The sequence below is a fragment of the Cupressus sempervirens genome, chromosome 1 (genome assembly GCF_028749045.1).
Source record: "Cupressus sempervirens isolate cs-2001-9-10 chromosome 1, ASM2874904v1, whole genome shotgun sequence".
NCBI classification, from domain to species: domain Eukaryota; kingdom Viridiplantae; phylum Streptophyta; class Pinopsida; order Cupressales; family Cupressaceae; genus Cupressus; species Cupressus sempervirens.
Window position 1 is genome coordinate 583,441,804 of NC_143118.1, and position 23,319 is coordinate 583,465,122.

Genomic DNA, 23,319 nt, shown 5'->3' on the forward strand with positions numbered 1-23,319 from the left:
ACTTTGGCATTGATGGTAACACATAATACATGATATGACATTAAAAAATATTACATAAGATATTCAAATGCATGCATTGTCAACAATACACCTTTGCAACTCTTTGTCTTCATCATTAGGTTCTCTATAACTCAGTCTTTATCTTCAATAGAAACAATCTTCATCAACATTTCTCCCCCTTCGAATATGATCTCCAGTTCAACTTCACTTAGATTTCTACTCTCCCTTTTCATAACATTCTATGTTTTTCTTTTGATAATATTTTCCTCCTATGACATATATCTTCCTTATGAATTATTTCACTGATTCTCTTCCCCTTTGACATCAATGCCAAAGGTCATTATAAATTTCAATAGTCACCTTCACAACTTTTGAAATATTTCTAAAGTGTGAGCTCTTGCATCAACTCTACAAAGATATTTCTGTTCATTTATGAATTGATGCAACATGCATCTTCACCTAGTGAATTTTGGATAGGGGTAGGACCCCTAGTTAACATCTTAGATACTTAAAAATATCCTTAAGCAATGACTTACTAAATATGTCTGCAATTTTCTCTTTTGATTTCACACAGTCAAGCCTTGTTTCTCTTTTACTTGCTCCCTCAAATAATGATACTTGATTGATACGTGCTTTTTCTTTGTATGCATCACTTGATTTTTTGGATTATTGCTCTAGTGTTATCATAATAAATAGTAACAAGATTGATTACCTCCTCTTGCATACCTTCCAATAGTTTCTTAATCCATATAATGTTGGAGAAACTGATTGCAACAACAACATATTCAACTCCAGTAGTCATACAATCCCTTAAAATAATTTTAGTACAAAACAACATGAGCAATGAATTGGTGTACTCAAATTTACATTTAACTCGCTTAATCATACTACTCCAAACTATTCGTTCACTATTCAGTTATAATCGATTGCCAGTAATAAAACTTAATTATTATCGGCCGTTAACTTAGTTGCTACTAAGTTTTAGTAAAATAAAAATAACATGTAAATCAACTTGAAGCATAAAAAATTCCATACATTTGACACCATGATTTTTAACATGGAAACCTTATAAAGAGTGGTCTTCTCTAAAGGACTTACAAACATCACTAATCCATGTTACCATATAGGACTTCACACACTTGTTAGGTCTAATCAGTTTATAATATTTTCTACTACAATGATTAGAAAGTAACCATATAAATGATCTATTATTTATAACACTAGCTTGCTTGTTCAGATCTCCTTTCTACTCGGTCTCTTTTTGATCTCTAGCCTCTGATCCCTTTACTCTATTCTCTTGACTGTTTGATTTACTCCTTCAACTCTTTCGTCTTCTATCAACTCTTCTTAGTCTCTTGGCTCAACTATCTTTATTTAGCTTTAATAAATTTTCAAAATCATCACATTAGCAATAAAAATCAACCTCAACCAGTAACATGATCATCAATTTTTTTTTTGTCTTGAACATCTTCTTAAATAATAGTCTCTTTTCTTCCATATTCTTCCAAGTTATGCCACTTAATCATAAATGAAAATCTAAGGATTTAACCAAATACAATATATCTAGCCACATAGAAAATAGAAATTTCATAGAACTTTGTGCACATCCTTGTCCTTCTTCAATCTCCATCATCAGTTCCTTATCATTTTTTCTTAATCATTGATCTTGTATAAAAATTTGACTTATGCCTTTGACCATCTCAAAAATTCCATATTTCCATCAAGATTCATCCTCATAATCCATCTTTACAATCTATTTCTTCTAGTTATTACTTGATGAACATAACATTCCACTTGGGTGATATAATACTTAGTCAATACTATACTTGCTCAAGCAATACTAAATTTCAAACTTAACTTTACTAACTTCCTGGTGACAACTATAGTCACTTGATGAATATTGTTTTCCTTACATAACCTTTTCACTCAATTTATCTTATGTAGCTCAATGCATCACAATATCAAATGATTGTAAAATAATCAAACAAACATTACATTATTACTGTCCAACTCATTCAAGTTCCCATTGAATACCATGCCGATCAACTATTTCTTCAACATAATTTCTTCAAACCCTCTTCAACAATCAAATGATATGACACTCTACTAAATTAGCATAAAGTCTAGCCAACTAAGACTCGACATTAACAAAAACATAAAGAATAGTATGACTCTTTTATGTACATTCATAGAATTATTTATTACATTATCATTTGGAGCTAACTATTTCCCACTTTGGCATTCATGGAACCACATAGCACATGATATTACATTAAAAAGTTTACATAGGATAATCAAATATATGTATTGTCAACAATTAAAATTTGTAGCACTTTATCTTCATCATCAAGTTCTCTATAACTTGGTCTGTATCTTCAATAGAAATAATATTCATAAATATTTCTCTCCCTTTGGATATTATATGTTTGCATGAATGTTGATGGTATTCCTTTGGGGGAGTATCCTAAGCATTTATAGAACACTTGGGGAGATTGTTAGCATGATTGATATGTTGTATTCATGATTGTATTTGTCATTGATGTCAACATAGGAGTAAGTTAAGATTGACAAAGCAACTGATAGAGATCTTAGTTGTATGGATAATGTTTTGATTGTCTAGTGATGTGCATTCATGGACATGTTCTATAAAGTGTCTTGATGTTAAGGTTCATTGTGAAATACTCGAGTTGAAGATGGATGGAAGATATGCCTAATTTATAAAGAACAGTACAAAGATAGAGCACCTAAGAAGCAATTTCTAATTTGTGCACTATATCTTCCAATAGAGATATAATATGATTATATGCGGTTAGCTAGTGACATAAGATAGTTTTATGATGACATCAATGAATGCACAAGTCCTAATATCAAGCATGTGAGAATTTGTATAAAACATGAGATGAAAATGCTATTCTAATGATAAATAAATTAATTATAACTAATTGGGAAAGCCTCAAGGCTGATTCAAGGAATTATTTTGAAGATACAATATAAAGAAAGATGTTTTCATTGTTTGTAATAGAAAAGGAAGTGTGTGATCATCATTGAATGTGAAGTGCGAAAAGGATAAGAGTGCTTGGTGAATGTGAGTAAGTGATCCAAGGGATTATTGGATGTAAGTTTAATGATCTAGTTACAATATTACAAGGAGCAAAAGCTTGGTTGATAGGATAGAGAAAGAGGAAGGAAGTACTATTCATTTCTATTATTCTACAAGGAATAATACAAAGATAATTTGAAAAATAGTTTTATTACTCTTTCCCCTGAAGCTATTTGGATAGTAGGTCTATCTATCTTCTACAACTCCTAATAAGGTCGGCACAACTCCTAATAGGGTTGGAATCTCCCAACAGGGACTGATATGTAATGAATGTTGTTCTAGATTCCTAACAGGTTCCATCCTCTAACAAGGAATAATTATATTTGTTGAAAAGAGATTGTTTGAAGTATAGAACCTATCATGGAACAATCATTATTTTGTCAATAATTTCAAACTGTCTACTTGCTGGTGAGGCAATTGCTTTTTGGTCTGAATGCTATCATTTTTTTGATTGATGAAGAGGATTTGAAAATAGAAAATCACAAGTTAACCTAGAGAAAGCTTGAGTTATTTATTCTATAAAAGGAGCACTAAGACCAAGTAAGATATTGATGATATTATGTATTGTTGATCTACTTAAGGATAAAGTAAATGGCTACTTTAGCTAAGCCAAGAAGAAGTTTTTTCATAAAAATTGTCTACCAAGCCTGGTAGAGAAAATAGTGTAAAATGAGAAAATTCTAGTTCAAGCCATGTAGAAAGCTATTACGTGCCATGCGTTGATAAAATTTATTAAATGTCAAGCATTAGGAAAATAATAATGGATATTGAGTTGCATTCAAGAATTGTGTTCCCCCAGTATCCAAGTTACAATCATATGTCAAGGTAAATTCTACTATTGAGATTAGTGTACATGAAAGGAATGCCAATTCACTTGATAAAGAAGTGCACAATGACTCTAAAGTTGATTGATCCATTGAGGGAAGAAGAGAAAAACCAAGATTTTTAAACTATGTTAAATCACCTTGTTGAACAAATTATTGGAGATAAAGAAGCTACACCAATTACAATGAATAGGTTGAGAAGTGATACATGTTTTTAAAGCATGCATGAGCTTAAGTTAGTAAAGGATGCATTAGAGAATGTAGAATGGAGTAAAGCCATGAAAGAAGAGATCGATCATATTGAGAAGAACAAAACATGGAATCTAGTATCCAGATTACAGAACAAGAATGTGATTGGAACCAAGTGAGTGTATAGAAACAAACTGGATGAGAATGGTGAAGTCATAAGGAATAAGGAAAGATTGGTTTGTAAGGGATATGCACAAGAAGAGGGAATTTACTATGGAGAGACATTTTCCCCAATTGCAAGATTAGAAGGAGTAAGGACTTTTCTTGCTTACTCTGCATACAAAGGTTTCAAAGTTTATCAAATAGACACAAAGTTATAATTTCTAAATGGCATACTAGAAGAGGAGGTTTACATTGAACAACTAGAAGGATTTTTTTATCCAAAAAAATAGAAAATGGTACGTAGATTACACAAACATTTATATGGTTGGAGCTACCTAAAGTAATGAAGGAGCTCAATTAAAAGACTTACAGTCACGTGCAAGGTAACAGAGGGAGAATCTAAATTGATTATATTTGCATGAAAAGATGACAAGTCTTTGGTATTGTTGTCAAAGAGGGAGATATAAGAAAGAGGGAGATAGTAGAGAGAGAAAAAAGAAGCAAATATAAGGTTAAGGGAGATATCATAGAGGTCAGATTGGAAAAAGAAAAAGAAAGAGGCACATATATTGATAGAGGGAGATTTTCTTTTTGGTATTGTTGATGGTATTGGTTTACCATCAATGCCAATGAGGGAGATTATTGAAAAGAGATTGTTTGAAGTATAGAAACTATCATGGAACAATCATTATTTTTTCAATGATGTCAAACCTACTACTTGCTGGTGAGACATTTATATTTTGGTCTAAATGCTATCATTTGTTTGATTGATGAAGAGGATTTCAAAAGAGAAGATAACAAGAGAACCTAGAGAAAATTTGAGTTATTTATCATTTATTGAGAGAGAAGAAAACAAAAAAAGAGATTAGATTGGAATATGTGAGTACTAAAGATCAAATTGCAGACATCTTTGTGAAGCCCTTACCTAAAGATACATTTGAGCAATTAAAGGTATGCTTGGGGTTATGCCCTTGCCTACTTCTGAGTAGATGATGTAGACAGTGCATCAGCTTAGTGGCATAGAGCACTATTGTTAGATTGGACTAAATGTTGAGGCTTCCCATATGGGGCAGTATCTGTGATGAGCTAAGTCATTAAGGACTCTTGTTATTTGGTATTGAATAGCATCTTTGGACACTCGAGTTGGTTATAAATTGAAGAAGTAAATTGATATAATGAGGCTTTTTTCATTTATGTAAATGGGAGAGAGAGTACATGAAGAATATCCTCTATTTGAGAATATCTTTATTAGAAAGATTTAGAAAGATCCATGAAGATGTGGAACAAAACAGTGTTCCAAAGGCTTTTAGATTTAATTGATGAAGAGGATTTGAAAAGATGAGAACAAAAACAACAACAACTAAGTACTATTTAGTATTCTTGGATCTTAGATGTTTTTCATCTATGTTTCCATTAATGCTAAAGGGGGAGATTGTTAGCATGAATATTGATGGTATTACTTTGGGGGAGTATCCTAAGCATTTCTAGAACACTTGGGGATATTGTTAGCATGATTGAAATGTTCCATTCATGACTATGTTTGTCACTGTTGTCAACATAGCAGTAAGTGTGTGAAGATTGACAGAGCAACAGACATAGATCTTAGTTGTACAAACAATATTTTGATTGTCTGGTGATGCATATTCATGGATATATTTTATACAGTTCCTTGATGTCAAGGTTTAATGTGCAATACCTAAGTTGAAGGTGGAAAAAATATATGCCTTATTTACATAGAGTAGTACAAAGATAGAGCACCTAATAAGTAGTTTTTGATTTGTGTATTATATCTTCTAAAAGAGATATAATCTGGTCATGCACGATTAGCCAATCATATAAGACAATCTAATGATGACATCAACAAATGTGCAATCCATAGTATCGTACATGTGAGGAGTTGTATAGACTATGAGCCAACAATGCTATTGTAATGATGAATTAATTAATTATCTTATTATAATTAATTGGAAAAGCCTCAAGGCTGACTCAAGGAATTATTTTGAAGATATAGTATAAAGGAAAGATGTTTTCCTTGTTTTTAATATAAGAGGAAGTGTGTGATCATTTCATTGAATCTAAAGTGTTAAAAGGAAAAGAGTGTCTGGTGAATGTGAGTAAGTGATCCAAGGGATTATTGGATGCAATTTTGATTATCTAGTTACAAGATCAAAATGACAAGAAAAAGAAAGAGGAAGGACGTAGTATTCATTTCTATTATTCTTCAAGGAATAATATAAAGAACATTTGAAAAATGGTTTCATTGGTCTTTCCTCTGAAGCTTCTTGGATAGTGGGTCTATCCATCTTGTACAACTCCTAACAGGGATTCAAATTCTCCTAACAAGGACTAATATGTACTGATGTTGTTATAGACTCCTAATAGGGTCAATCTTCTAAAAAGGAATATTTATATTAGTACATCATCCTATGCAATCAAAGACATCTATCAACCTAATATTTTTGTTTAAATTCCATGTTTCTAATGAGAATTTCCCATCTGTAGCTAGATCCACATAGATACAATCACAAATAAGAATTTTAGGTAATTTTATACTTATCATAGCTCCATCCATGAGAAGAATTTTTTCAAGAGGTCAGGATTGTGAATATTGAGTTTTACGTAGACATAAATTGCACAACCACCATGTCCCATACCTAAAGTCTCACTAATGTTTTGTAAGAAAGAGCCATATAATAATGTTCCATTCCTAGAAGCACCATATTTGACTCCACTTAGTAATCAGTAAGAGCATTAAATACATAAACATATTTCATATTGTCACACTCCTTTGCTTCTTCTACAACATATTTCATGCTTGTGTGATTTTTTTTATTTCTTTTGTGGTACTTTTGGAACTTGTAATTATTTTTAATCCAATTAATCGACTCAAACATTATGCCCCTTTTTATATGGTAGTCTTAAGATCTTCCATTTCACTACCAATATTTTTGAAACTATTGTCAATAATCAAGAAATATAGAGGAGTACCTCCATTTGTAAGGATTTTCAGGCCATCATCGACACCATCTAAAGTGACATGAGTATAAAATACATATATATGCTAGTGGAAAAAATAAATAATTTTTTTTATAATTCAACTAGCCATCATAATTATGATGGATCCACCTTAAAAGTGATGATCAGTTTCAATGACTATCCATCCCTTGCACAACACAGTTGTCACAATAGCATCATAACTACACTGAAAATCTCCAACAAATAACCATCACTTATACACTGCAGCTACCACATATATTTCACAATTGCAACAACTGAGTTAAAGCTTAAACCATCATACTTATGATGGTGTACTATCACAATTTGGACATCATAAACATGAAGTCTTGACCCTCCCTTCTTCCAGGTTATGATGGTTTTTACCATCACAATTATGATTGATTACCTTACCATCACAATTTGTGATAGAAAAATTCCAACGGGACTTGATGAGTAGGTTTGTCACTATGGAGATGGTTGGATGTCACAATTGCAATGGTTTGCTATCACAAAATGAATCCAAACATTGTAGTGACTTGTAGTTATAATTAAAGAGTTGAAAAAAATAATTGCAATTGAATTGATAGGTGGATAAGGATAAAGAGGAACACATAGAAGGACCTATCAAAGAAAGGGTAAAGGAAAGATACATGGTTTCCCAAGGACAAGGAAAGCCAAAGAGATGAAAGAGTAAGTGTCTAATGACAAGGAGAAAGACAAGGACAAAAATGAAGAGACTAATATAACTACTGCTAAAGAAGCTAAACTAGATAAAACGAAGGAAAGTGGTACAAAAACATATCCCAATATAGATTTCATTTTCAAAGACATAATGAAAAATGAAAGACTTAATGACATAGAAGGAAATAATAAACAATGTGAAGATAAAGACAAGAGGAAGATATATGAAGCAGTCGTTAAGTATATGTATAACTTCCACAAGACACCAAGTAAACTCTATGGGACAATGCTAAAAGATATTTACAAGATAGTTAATAGACAATGGAGAGATGCATCAAAATATTGTTCTTCTAGTACCACATGTGAGATTGATGGATCTTTTGCCTTCACAAAAACCTCTTTTAATTCTTCAAAATGTTCTCTAAGTGTTGTTGCTACTATCATTCCTTTGCCATTTCTATTGTTGTTCATTTTGAATTTTGGGTTCCTGTTGATGTTCCTCATATCCATTATACAAAATCTTGCAATGCAACCAAAGTTGTTGCATAACTGACATACATGTGTATTCCTTCTCTAATTAGGTCCATTCTGATTAACTAGTGGTCTATAATTCCTAGTAATGTGTCCAAAGTTGTTACACTTTTAACACACAACATTTCTCCTTTCCCTTCATTAGATCTTCATGAGGATCTCCTTCTTTCATTAGCTACATGGTTAGTTTCCCTAAACATTCTACTATTCATAGTATTACTATCAAAATTAGGTTTCCTACAATCAACTTCTTTATGACCAAAACCATTACAATTGTAACAATAGAAACTAGTAATGGATTTGAAGGACTTACCTATACAATCTATCTTTATATGACCAACCTTGTTACATATAAAGCATCTACTTTTGAATTCCTACCTTATCTCTTTAGGTGGTTCAAATTTCTCTATATTGTCAGGCTCATCACATTTCTCAAGTTGACTTACTTGCTTAACTTCTTTAGGTACCTCTTTAGATTGGCTTGGTTTGATCTTATTATGATAATTCTTCTTAGGTTTAGGAGTTTCAACAAATGGATCTGGTTCCTTACTTGCATCAAATTTCTTTGTTGATTTTTCTCCAATGAAATATCCAAGACTAGTCTTATCATAGGAAGGTCTTTGATAATATAGTTAGTCATCAATTTTCTCACTGCTAGAATATGGCTTCTCTAATTGTTGTTTAGCTTGAGTTAATTCTCCCTTCACAATAGTATTGCACTTTTAGCACATAATATTTCTGCTTGTTCTATTAGCTCCTTGTCCTTCATGAGATCTTCTTGAGGATCTCCTTGTTTCATTACCTACAAGGTTAGTATCCCTAAACATTATACTATTCATATTATTACTGTTAAACTTAGGTTTCCTACAATCAACTTCTTTATGACCAAAACCATGAAAATTGTAACAATATAAAGTAGCCATAGTTTTGAATGACTAACTTGTACAATCTATGTTTATATGACCAACCTCATTACATATAAAGCATCTACTTTTGAATTCATACCTTACCTCTTTAGGTATTTCAACTTCCTCTATTTGTTTAGGCTCAGATTGACTTACTTTAAAAAATTCTTTAGGTACCTCTTTAGATTAGCTTGGTTTGATCTTATTATGAACATTCTTCTTAGGTTCAAGGGTTTCAACAACTAGATCTGGTTCCTTACTTGCTTCATATTTCTTTGTTGATTTTTCTCCAATGAAATATCCAAGACTAGTCTTATCATAGGAAGGTCTATGATAATATAGTTACTCATCAATTTTCCCACTACTAGAATATGGCTTCTCTAACTATTATTTAGCCTGGGTTAATTCTCTCTTCACAATAGTATTATAATTTTAGCACACAATATTTCTCCTTGTTCTATTAACTCTTTGTCCTTTATTAGATCTTCTTAAGGATCTCCTTCTTTCATTACCTATAGGTTTAGTATCCATAAGTTACATTTTACTATTCATATTATTACTATAAAACTTAGGTTTCCTACAATCAACTTCTTTATGACCAAAACCATGACAATTGTAACAATAGAAACTAGTAATAGGTTTGAATGACTTACCTATACAATCTATCTTTATATGACCAACCTCATTACATATAGATCATCTATTTTTGAATTAATACCTTACCTCTTTACATGGTTCAACTTTCTCTATTTTCTTAGGCTCATCACATTTCTCAGGTTGTCTTACTTGTTCAACTTCTTTAGGTACCTCTTTAGATTGGCTTAGTTTGATCTTATTATGCTAATTCTTCTTAGGTTCAAGGGTTTCAATAATTGGATTTGGTTCCTTGCTTCATATTTCTTTGCTGATTTTTCTCCAATGAAATATCCAAGACCAATCTTATTAAATGAAGGTATCTGATAACATAGTTACACATCAATTTTCTCACAACTGGAATATAGATTCTTTAATTTTTGTTTAGCCTAGGTTAATTATCCCTTCACAATAGTATTGTACTTCTCAAGTTCTGCATGCTCTATTTTGATAAAATCAAGTTCAAATGTTATTTTTGTAAGATGGGATCTTAGATCCACTTCTCAAATTTTAGATGTGATTCAATCTTGCTATCATCTTTCTTCAAACTTAGCTTTTGTTAAAAAATATTCAACTCATGTTTCAAAATATCATTTTCTTTCATTAAGGTTGCTACCTCATCACCATCTTTTTTTTACTCTCTAGGTTCTTTTCGAGATTTGAGATGATCAATTTTATCTTTCAATTTCCAAATGTAGTCTTTTGCATCTTCATACATTTCTTTTAGGTTGTCTCTTTCTTCAGTAAGAAAATCAATTCACTCAAGGGCTTCTTCATGATTCTTCTATAACTATTCCATATTCATAGGGATCTTATTCAAAATATTAAACTTCTTTTGAATAACTAGGCTTTGATACAAATTGTTAGAAACAGGTAATACTGATGTTGGGGGGGGGTGGGTGGGGGGCGTGGTGAGGGTGAATTAGTATTCTACAAACTTTTTCCCACATATAAATTTTGTCAATTACTTTATAACATGAATATGAAAGTAAACTAACAATCTTGAACAATAATAATAATGATACAACTCATAACACCATAATTTCTTAAGTAGGGAAACCTTGGTCAAGGGAAGACCCTAGTGGCAATGGTAGGTCCACAAAATGATCCACTTAAAAAAAAAAATCCTATTAAGGATGTTGACCTTGTTAGGAGTCTATTCAACACATATAGTGTCTATGTCCTTATTAGAGGACTAGGCCTAGTTAAGAGCCTCAAACCTACTAGGAGTTGGTATATACAAATATAGAATGTATGCAAGATGAGCCCACTACCCAAACATGTAATTATACAATACAATTCCTTTATACAAAAAAAGATAGATAAAAAAACCTCTTATTGTTAATATCTTCAATATTTGATCTTACTTTTGCTACTCTTCACATACCTTTGATCTTACATTAGAATTCACATCATATAGTTTGCATAACACTTTGTATATCATGTACAACATTCCCACTACTTTACATAATATGATCATTCATTTATATCTTTATATTTCACAAAAATTTCCCTATTGACCTTCAAGCTTTCACATGCTTGGAAAAACACAAAACTAATGCTTGCTAACTTGGGGTTAACATATAGGATGTCATCCCTAATTAGTTTAGTAATTATTTTGTAGCCAAAATAATAACTTAACCTATTGTTACCAATTTTTATCACTATGCAAATTGGTAGAAATGTTGACCACTCTTAGACATCTAGGGTGGTAGCCATCACCCATATTCTTGTATTATTCATAATTTTCATGTACGCATGAGAGTAATACATAAAAGGTTGGCCTTAATTTACCTCTTATTTCCATAAGTCTTTTAATCCCTTATATTCATATTTTTTTTGCTTCATCAAAGTTAAGTTGTGGTCTTGTGATTGTTTGCATGATCGTAAGCAATTAACTATCAAAAGGGTGGTGATGGTGCAAAAGGTCAACATGCCATAGTCAAAATAAGTTCTTCATAGGGTCACTTGGTGTCAAGCTAACTAGGAGGTCAGAGTGGTGACATAGTGAAAAGACTCTCATCGCATCATTGTAGGAGGAGAAGACTTAACCAGAGTTTAGGTTGTAATGCAACAATTTCTTTGATCACTCAATTGCATGAGTTAGTGGTCGAGTTAAAGATTAAGCTACGAGCTTGTAAAATAGTGGGCCAAGTGCTTTTGAAATACTTGAGTCACAATGTTGCAAGGGTCAATTTTGAAGTGGAATTCATCAAATGAAAGCATATCAGTTGAATCGATGCATTCCATTGAAGGGCTTCAAAGATTTTAAGTCATGATCGTGTAAAAGGTCAATAGGCCATAGTCAAAATAAGTTCATCGTAGGGTCATAGAGGTTCAAGCTAACCAGGGTGTCAGAGTTGTGATGTAGCTAAAAGACTCTCATTACATCATTGCAGAAGGATAAGGCTTAACAAACAGTTTAGGCTATGATGCACTGATTGATTTCATTGCTCATTCATAAAAGTTAATGGTCAAGTTAAAGATTAAGTTGTGAGCTTGCAAAAGGGTCAAGAAAGTGAAGGCCAATGTTGGGCACACCATGGCAGGTTTCAAAGATACAATCAGGCTTTAAGTCGTAATAGTGCAAAAGGTATTCTTTCAATTAAGTTTATGAAGAGATCATAGCGTCACATGCATTTCATATCACACTTAACTTAAAGAAATTGAAGGGACAAAAAAGGTAAGTGAATGGCTTCACAAATTTTCTCAATTAGAGGATTGTTAAGACCAAACCACAGTAACAGTGTGAAAGGTCATTTTCATGCAGTCATAGGGTCACAATGTTAAGAAGATGATAGATAAAACAAGCTGCAACCTTGCGAATAAGCCACACAAAGTCATGAAAACCTTTCTTCTCTCAATTGGGTAGTTAAGAAGAATAAAAGAAAGGAAGGTAGTGACCTGGCAAGAGAGCATGAAAGTAAGGAGATCGCAAAATCATGGGCTAAACTTAACAATTAAAGAAAAGATGTGTGAAGCCATGAAAGGTTAAAATTTAACCTTTTCATACAGTTGCAACCAACAATAAAGAAAAGAGATAAAAAACTACAAAGGTGTGATAGAGGTTAGAATGAAGAGTAAGAGCATCATTACAAGTCAACCTAGTCAACAAAGAAATATAGCTATGAGGATACGAAAAGGTGACAAGGTGTCATGTCCAGCCTATCAAATAGTGACATATGGTTCTTGTTGGTGCAATCAGCTAGAGGTTGACTGAAGGTGGCAGAAAATAATGGATTCAAGTCTAAAATTTGTAGAGCTGCAACAAGGAGATATGGAGAGCTAATTTTAGATGGAGTAAAGCAGAAGGAGAGGTTTAGATGAAATTAGATATTTTGAACGACCCTAGAAAAGATATGAAGTAGTGGAAGTAGTTGAGGATGTCGTGGCTCTGTCAGTGGATGTAGTTGAAGGTTTACATGATTAAAGGCATCAGAGGAAAAACATAATTAGTTAAAGGCTCTTGCAATATTTTCCACCTAGCTAATCTTGTGACCATCCTTTTAGTTTTACCCGAATATAAAAAATGTAAAAATGTAACTTTTCTGAAAGTATCTTTGTATTATTCCAATAGTCTATTGACATGTGCCCTCCCATATGAAGCTTGAAGTAATACTTCTCTTTATAAGGATTCCAAAGATGTGGAAAAGAGGACTAGTAATGTTGGAGTTTTATGCAAAAAATAAGTATTGTCGTGATTTCTTAAGAGTCCTTCCTAGCATTTTCTATATATTACTTTGCAACCAATCTTGATCAACTTTGTGGAACTACCTTTGAAGCTTGAATAAAGGAACAATTCAGAAGCACTTCTTGTTTTTTCATTTTGCTTCTTAAATCACTGGTCTGATATAAATTTTGTGATTTATTTTAAAATCCCTAAGTTTATATCTCGATTTTATTTGCAAGTAGTATTTTGGAATATTCATATACGTTACAAGTCACGAAATTGTGCTTTATCTGAGGTGGTTAACTGTGAATGTCATTATTCCTCTTAGCATCTTGTCTAAAGTATATCCTTCTTATGAAATATTTATATATGAGTTTTCTATGGTCAATATTATGCTCACCTTAACTGCTCAAAAATGCTTCATCATATTAGGTTAGTAATATTCTCATCTTAGTGTTTTGGTGTATAACCTCAAGTTTACTTTTTAGCATTTAAATTCATGAAAATCCTTCTATCCCTTTCCCTCCCATGTTTTAAATTCATGTTTGAAGAACAAATAGGTGAAGCATTATAAGGAACTGACCTAGAACCTGAAGATTCACTCCTAACCTTGGTACAGCCACTACCTAGGAGTGTTTCCATGTTACTTGAAGTGACTAAATTTTAGAATCCAATTGAGACACAACTTTTAGAGATAATGATTTTGGCATGCTTGGTAGGATTGAGAAAAGTAGTTTTTAGTCTTGTCTCTATATTTTCTTTGATATTGTTGGTGTGTACAGTGGTAAACTAACCTATTCAAAAGTAAAATAAATATACACATCTAGCAACTCTAAGCTATGGAAAGAAAGATTAGTGCAATTGACTTATGAGAAGAGTGCAGACAAGAAGTTGTTCTATAAGTCTTAAATAAAGAGAGTTTTCCCCACCTAAAAAGATAGGTAGAATAGCCAAAAGAGTTCAAGAGACTCTCATCATACAAGGAGGGCTAGGTCCACTCCTACACTAGCAAGTCCTCTCGTTGTTGCAAAATAAGTCACTACTCTAAGGAGGGGAATTTTCGAAGCACCAATGGCAAGGAAATTTGCATTTGTCCCTTTCAATCAAGGAATTCCATTGATTTTTTCTCAATATCATGATATTCCTCTAAGTTCTTTGAAATTTTTACCAGACTAAATTAGAGAAGGCCAAACGATAGCATTTGAGCATATCAAAGATGTTGCAACACTATTCAATGTGCATCACTCATTGAGGAAGATGTTGATGCAAAGCTACTTGTAGCCTCATTCAAAGGAAAAGCTCTACAATGGTTCAAAGCTTTATTGTGGGTTCAATTGATTCCTAGGATACATTGGGAGATGTCTTAACAAGGCATTTTGAATATAAGTCATATTTTTTTGTCTCTCATTGACTAGCTCACAACCATCAAGCATGCTCCTCACGAGCAGATGATGGACTTTAATTATAGATTTCAAAGAACATGGAGCTGAATACCAAACTCGGTAAGGTCTTCAAAAGACTGTAATTTTCTTTATTATTTGAGAAGTTTAAACAATGATATTTCTATTATGATACAATCTATGGGTAGTTTTTTATTACCACAAGGTTATGACATTGCTATAAGAGCTGACTATAGTCTTATTCAAGGGGGTAAAATTTCCCCTAGGCCTCCAATGCCCATATATCAAGATATCCATCCTAATATACCTATGGATGTTCTAACTTTCAATCCATTATCGACTATTCCAAGCCAAGACGTTGTAGCTATAGGCCCTTCACAAGAACTGCAAGAGATAAGAAATGACCAGCTTAAGATGGAAAATTTCATGCAAACCTTTGCCAATGAGATGGTAAATGTTAAGAAGTAGTAATTTCAAACTAGGTGGTCATCCTAATCTCAAAATTAGATTCCAAATCAACCTGTCCAATAGCAATTTCAAGGTCAATACCTATCAAATTGACAAATTTTTTATCGAAGACCTTTTAGGCATTTTAACCTTGCCCCTTTGAATATTGTTCCTCCTTTAAATATTGTTAGAGATATTGTCCTTGCTCAAAATAACTAAGCAATAAATTACAATTGGTGTTACTCTTGTAACCAACAAGACAATCAAGCTACATGCTCCAATGGGGCAATGAATCAAGCCTTAATGGTTCAAGGTACTTCTAGTACACAACTTACATTTGATGTTGAAGTTGAGAAACAACAAGAAGTTCCTCTTGTAGATGCTACATTCATGAACTGGGAAGAGGAAGAACATTGTGTTGTAAGTATAGATAATGCCTTAATTGGTGTTTGTACTAGAGCAAAGAAGAGGACACTAGATAATGAAATGGTGACTAGTAAGGATATATCAACTAAAAATTTGTCTGTACTTTAGGGATAGAGAGAGAAACAAAGAAATCTTCATGTTGCCTCTCTAGAACAACCATAGCAACAAATACATCCCACTATTCCTAAAGTTTAATCAAAGGTGCGTACTTCTATACCATTTAATATTGTAGAGAACATGAAGAGGATGAGCATCACGATGTCTATTTGGGATTCTTTAGCTATTATGGGGAAAACTATCTTGTTGAAGGAGGCCTTGGCAGTAGATATTCCAAATCAATTTGTTGATGAACCTTGCAGGGCTATATTCACAAACCAAGGAGTTGTTACTCAAGATAGCAAGAATGGAAATTATATCCAAGGTAAGGATGTAAAACCTCCACCATTTTATGTTTCATTGATTATGGGAAACAAGTTGGTTCATAATTGAATGGTAGATAGTGGGGCCACAAGCTCTGTTATGCCCAAGAAGATAACAAACCAGCTAGGTTTAAATTATGAACCCTTAGAGAAAGGAGTAGTCTAACTAGATATTTTATGTGTTAATACATTGGATCTCATAAAGAATGCAAGTTTGACACTCCATGCATGTCCCACTTTTTCTAGTACCCAATATATCTTTGTAATAGATTTGCATCCATATTTTTCCCTTTGTTTGTCAAGAGAATTCATAGCCAAGATAGGAGGCAACTAATCTGTAGATTGCTCACATATGTTATTTAGGACTAGATATGGGATAAAAGTAACAATTAGGTCTGTGTTACATGCAAAAGACCACGTTGAGCCCTACATACCTAGTTTGATCATTGCCAATTGTATTGCGCTTGATCAAGAAGAAGACCTTGTTGCCCATGATACAAATACTCAAGTTGATGGTATCCTTGATGTCTTTTTAGATGGTGGGAAAAAGAAAGCACCTTAAAAGATAGGACCAACAATATCATGGATGTTGGTCTAGGAAATTATGTCTTCTAGGAGGCCGGGTTAGTAATGCCAAACATTTTCAAAGGCACAACTGATCATTTTGAGTAGTAAAATGATGTTTAGGAATTATAGTTTGATGGCTCTAGGAGAAAAAATGGTTCAGGTGGGGGAGCAATGTTGATCTCCACTCATGGAGATAAATATTATGTACCTTTCTATTTTAGTTTTGTATGCACAAACAATAGAGTTAAATATAAGGGGCTAATTCAAGGTTTGGAATGGGCTAGAATGAGGGGTGTCAAATGCATAAAGTATTTGTAGATAAATGAGTTATTTGTCAACGAGGTGAGAGGGTTGCACATGACCAAAAATGACAAATTAAAAAGCTACAAACAAAGAGTTTGGGATATAATTGAAGATTTTGATGCTTTTAATTAGTTTCCATTTCTAGAAGATTAAATTAGCATGTCAATAGATTATCTATTGTAGAAGCATAGTTTGATATAGTTGCAAATATTAAAGGAAGATATATAGAAGCATATCAAATTTGTGGTCAGACCCTCAATACTAGAAAATGATATTAATTGGCAAGTTTTTGACAATGATAAACATATTTTGAATTTTTTTCTTCAAGAAGACATGTTTTCAGCCTCCAATCAACTTCAAGTGAGACAATAATATGGTGATTAGATTATATAGTTGAATTCCAATAAAATTCCCAAGGGGTTGGTTACTCTAGAATCCATCTTTAACATAGATGACCAAGTCAAAAGGAATAAAACTAGCTTACTAGTTCAGAAAGATCATTGTGTAGACATTGAGATTTTAGAGGGAAAGAATTTAAAATTTAGTAAGGCAATTCCTGCTAAAGAAAGACAATCTTACATTCAACTTTTCCAAAAGTTCAAAAAAAAAAAATTCCCCTAGGAATATGCATATCTTAAGTGTTTTGATCTACAGCTTGCCCAACCCACTATTGAGTTAGAACCCAATTCCAAACCCATAAGGTAGAAGAAAAGGGAAGTCAACCCAAAGCTTGAACCTTGAATGAAAAAGGAGGTTTTCAAGATCATTGAGAGTGGTATAATATTCCCTGTCAAGAACACCAGCTTGGTGTCAAATCTACTTCCCTTTAGAAAAAGGAATGGGGAGCTAAGATTATGTGTTGACTTTAGAGAACTTAATAGAGTGTCATTGAAAGATTGCCACCCTTCGCCATCTATGGAATAAATTATCAATTATGTTTTAGGTTCTGCAAGGTTTTAACTTCTTGATGGATACTTTGGCTATAATCAAGTTTTGGTTAAAGAGGAAGGTCAATTCAAAACTGCATTCACCATGAAGTGGGGTACTATGGCATATAGAATAATACCTTTTGGCTTATCCAATGCAGGGGCAACTTTTCAAAGGCCATGGAAATGGCTTTCAATAATTTGATGTACAAATTCATGTTGGTCTATCTAGATGATATCATAGTTTTCCCCAAGCATGTTGTAGATCAAATCGAACATGTTAGGAAAATCTTAGAAAGATGAAGAGAATTTGGTATATCTCTCAATTAAAAAAATGAGTGTATTTTGTCCATGAGGGTAAATTATTGGGATATATTATATCCAAGTGGGTTATTACTATTGATCTTGAAAGGGTTGCAACCATTTTAGAGTTACCTTTGCCATATCATAAAAAGGGATTATAGAGTTTCATTGGGAGAATCAATTTTGTACGATGTTTTATTCCAAATATTTCTAACTTACTAAAACCATTGTCATTAATGCTTAAGAAAATATTGTTTTTAGCTAGTCAATAGAATCCAAATGTAGTTTTGGAGCAATAAAAGAGACATTTTCAGGCGCTCTTGCCTTGGTAAATCCTAATTTTTCAAAATACTTTATATTGTATGCATAGGGTAGTATGGATACGATTTTTGCAGTACTGGTTCAGTAAAATGACCAATGTTTAGAATAACTCATTGATTTCTTCAATAAAGGTTTAGAATCATATGAGCAAAGATATAGTTTCATTGAAAAACATGTGCTTGTTGTGGTAAAAAGCCTAAAAAAAATTAGACATTTGATTTATAACAAGAAGGTTCATCTTATGGTAGTTCATTCTAGCATGAAGGAATTTTTGTTAAGAAAGGATCTTGGTGAGAAAAGGGTTGGTTGGATAACCCAAGTTATGGAATATTACGTAGATATATAGGTGATTAGGCTCATCAGAGGGAAAGGCTTATGCAAGAAACTAGAAAATGAGATGGTTCAAAGCATAAATGATATAGCAAAAGTTGTCCTTGCTAATCAATATATCCTTGAACAAGACCAATCAAAGATTTTGCTACTGTAAGAATTTGGTATAGCTCTGATACCATGTAAGAATTTATTTGAGGCAAGAATGAAATGCCAAGATCTAGAAGTTCAAGAGATAAGACAAGAGAGATGAGATATGATTAAATGAAAATGGATAGAAAATGATTGGATGATTACATCATAGAAATGCCTTGTATATAAAGGCAACTGATATGACTAGGAGTCAGTAAAGAGATAAGCATACCAACTAAGCACATGTCCACCAAGAGTGGATTATCCTCCTGTGTACATGAATGTACGTGCAAAAATGAGAGGATAAGAATGTAAAGGTGTATCTCATAAAGAGATTTAGTAGAAAACATGTGCTCAATTGGAGTGCAAACTACTATGTTGTCTACATGACAACTCATATGAATATGCAAACTCCTAGGTGTCAACATGAAAACTAATATGAATATGCATTATCCTAAGTAAACTTAAGAAAAGTGTAAATAGTATATATTAATTTACACTAACACCCCTCCTTAAGTGCAACTTATGAGAATGTACTTAAGCTCACAAAAACTAGATAATAATGTAAAATGGGTCCCAACTACTAGGCCATGTTAGGTACCCATGTAAAATATGCAAGTGCAAAAGATAGATTTAATGCAATCTCTCATAAAGTGGAGAAATAGGGAAAACCACATGGGAAAACCCCCCTCCAAAAAGAGAGATAAGTACAATAAAAAAAAATGAGAGAGAAGAAGACTTAATGTGAGGAAAAGATCTCCCCCATAAGAGAGAAGAAGTGGAAGAGAGACCGAGTAGCGCCCCCCCCAAATGTATAATGTACACCTATGGTAGATGCTCCAAGCTCGATATAGAAACTGCACCAAAAGTGTAAAACAACATTCCTCCCCTTAGGAAAAAACATAACCAAAGGTGTATCAATGAAGCCTCTCCCATCTATAGGAAGAAACCTCAAAATGTATGGAATCTCTAAAACCCACTCAAGTGTCCCATGTCAATATTGAAAGGTGCCTCCTCTAAATCATGTGTATTATGCCACTCTATTGAACAAGAAAAATCAAGCTCAATTGAAGATGAATGTAGAACATGTATCAAAGACTCAAATATCTACTCTAAAAATAAAGTGACCTCCTCTAACTGTTGTATCAAAGGATCTACCATCATGTCAACCTCAAAAGATTGATCAAGTAGAGAATGAAGATGAGGGTCAGCATGCTCCCTCAAAAAAACTAAAGAAGGATCATCTTCACCAAAGAGAAGGTGAATGTCATCAATAGTGTCTCCCAAATCTACAATACAGGACTCCACAAACAAACTAGAAATGTTTGTCAAGTAGTCATCCCATGGAATTGAGTCTAGAAGACAATGAATATCTTGCTGCACTGAATCACTTGAATACATGGCTATGTGAATACAACTATCATCAAGAAAAATAGTAGATGCAATATCAATAGGAGGAGAAGAAATGGAAGGCTCAAGAACTTGATCATATGTGAGAACACCCAAGTTCAAGTAGCCAAAGTTCTCCTCAAAATCTAAATCAATAGTAGAAGTGTGATCAAAATCTACTGAGAAATAACTTTCATCATCATGACCAAAATCTAAGAAGTAGTATAACCAAGATGTATGATCAACCACCCATGTAGCAATGATTTGTCTAGTCTCCAAGTCTCTAATATAAACTAAATCAAGTGTGAATTCCATAATCTTTCCTCTATCTCCATGAGCGAGTTGATAGATGGAAAGAAGATTATGACTTAGGTGAGGTACACACAACACATCTTTGAAGTATCCCTCCCCCTTATCAATAGTTCCTTTCCCAATCACATTTATGTAAGTATGATTGCCCATCAAGATAGGTGGAGTATGACAAGGATCAAATGATGAAAACATAGACTATGAAGATGCCATATGATGAGAAGCCTTTGAATCTAGAAGCCATCTCCCTGAATCTTGACTTGAAGTAGTTACTAAGACTTGACCTTTTCCCATGTGATCCTTTCCTTTATCAAAATCTAAATGTGAAGAAGATGATAAAGTAGTCATTCTTGATGGTAGACCAATTTGATTCTTCTTTAGAAGATTCTTGAGTTCATCTATCTCCTTCTTATAACAATGATGTTCTTCATATCCATTCTTTTTGCAATATGCACAAGTAAGAAACTTCTTCTTGGATGACTTTCCCTTATTGTTGGAGTTGTCTTGTGGTAAGGAGGTTGAGTGTTCTTTCTCTTATTGTGAATTTTGTTGCCATGATTTCTGCTTCTTGTTAGACCCTTTTCCTTGATTCCCTTTACTAGCCACCAATGCTTTGGACTTTGAAGACTTGAGAATCCTCATGCTCATCAAATTTGATTGTTCTACCATCAACGTCATTGTGAAGGAATCACATGAAGGCATGGTGTAGGAAGAACTAAGGTGAACTTATGAGTGTTGAAGCTCAAAACAAATGATGCATACTGTGGAGGAAGTTTTCTCATCAAATTATAGATCAATTTTTCATCCTCTATGGTAGTTCCACAATCCTAACCATTGACCTTAGCTCATGTGCCTTGGTGATATAGTCTTGAATTGTGTCAAACTCCTTTAGATCTAATGACATGATATTTTGATCAAGTGCAAAATCCCTAGATTTGTTTACTTTTGCATACAAGCTAGCAAACTTGTCCCATGCTTCCTTTACTATTTTATGATTATCAATATGGAAGATAAGATCTTCATGTACATGTTTTCTCAAAGTACCAATAAAAACCTTATTGTTATGATTCCATTCATTTAGTTTATTAGGATTAGAAGGTGCAACCATGGTTCCATCAACATAATCAATTAAACCTTTCTCCATCATTTTATTCCATGCTCTAATTTGCCATGTAGCATAATTATGTGGAGTTAAAAGTGGAAACCTAGGATAATCCATGATGAAAAATAAAAGAACACAAGAGAAAGAGAAGTGCAAACACTCAAGACACACCCCCCAAGTCACTCAATTAAAGAACCCCACAAAATAGAAAAATTTTGGCACTTTATACTTAGTGCATATACAACTAGCACTTGTCAAAATGAACTAAAGTGACCTTTTGATTTTGATGGTTACAACAAGAAATATGAAGCTATATCAGACTCAACAAGATAACACACAAGACCTCTCAAGGATATAATTAATTACAAGTGCCGAAATAGGCCAAAATGACCAAATGTTGAAAGTACTATGTCCACTCAAATTTACTCCAAATTGATATTAGATCTAGAAAGTAGACAAAAAAATTATGCACCTTCAAAAAAAAACACCTAAATATGTGTCTAGATGAGTCCAAACTAAGCCTTTGAAGTTGCAAAAATTGGGATTTGTGATTTTCAAAAAAAAGTAGGAATAGGGATTGCAAAAAACCTACAATAATGTGTAGATCATGAAATTCTACCCCAAAACAAAAAAAAATATTTGAAAAATGGAGTCCGTATGAGGGAGATATCGTTGTTTTAAAATCACCTCTATAATTATTTGTCTTGAATCATAGTCGTCACCACTCCACAAATCAAATGACTCTAGATTTCACCTTAGATGTCCGATTTTGATGAAACAAAAGTTAATTTAGGAGCTTTTTGACCTTCTGAATGTGATACCAACATCTGATTTGCATGAATGTACGTGGAACAATGAGAGGATAAGAATGTAAAAGTGTATCTCATAAAGAGATGTAGTAGACAACATGTGCTCAATTGGAGCGCAAACTACTGTGTTGTCTACATGACAACTCATATGAATATGCAAACTCCTAGGTGTCTACATGACAACTAATATGAATATGGATTATCCTAAGTATACTTAAGTAAAGTGTAAATAGTAAATATTTATTTACACCAACAACTACAAGAGATGGTTCACTTTCTACAAACTAGAGAATGTCCTCCATTGCTTGATAGGGCCAAGAAAATTTATTTTGGGTTACAATCTATACCTTATATATTAGATGATGGTGTTTTGTTCAAAAAATATATGAATGGAGTCCTCCTCAGGTGTATTGACAATAACTAGACCAGTAAGTTTTTGGGGCA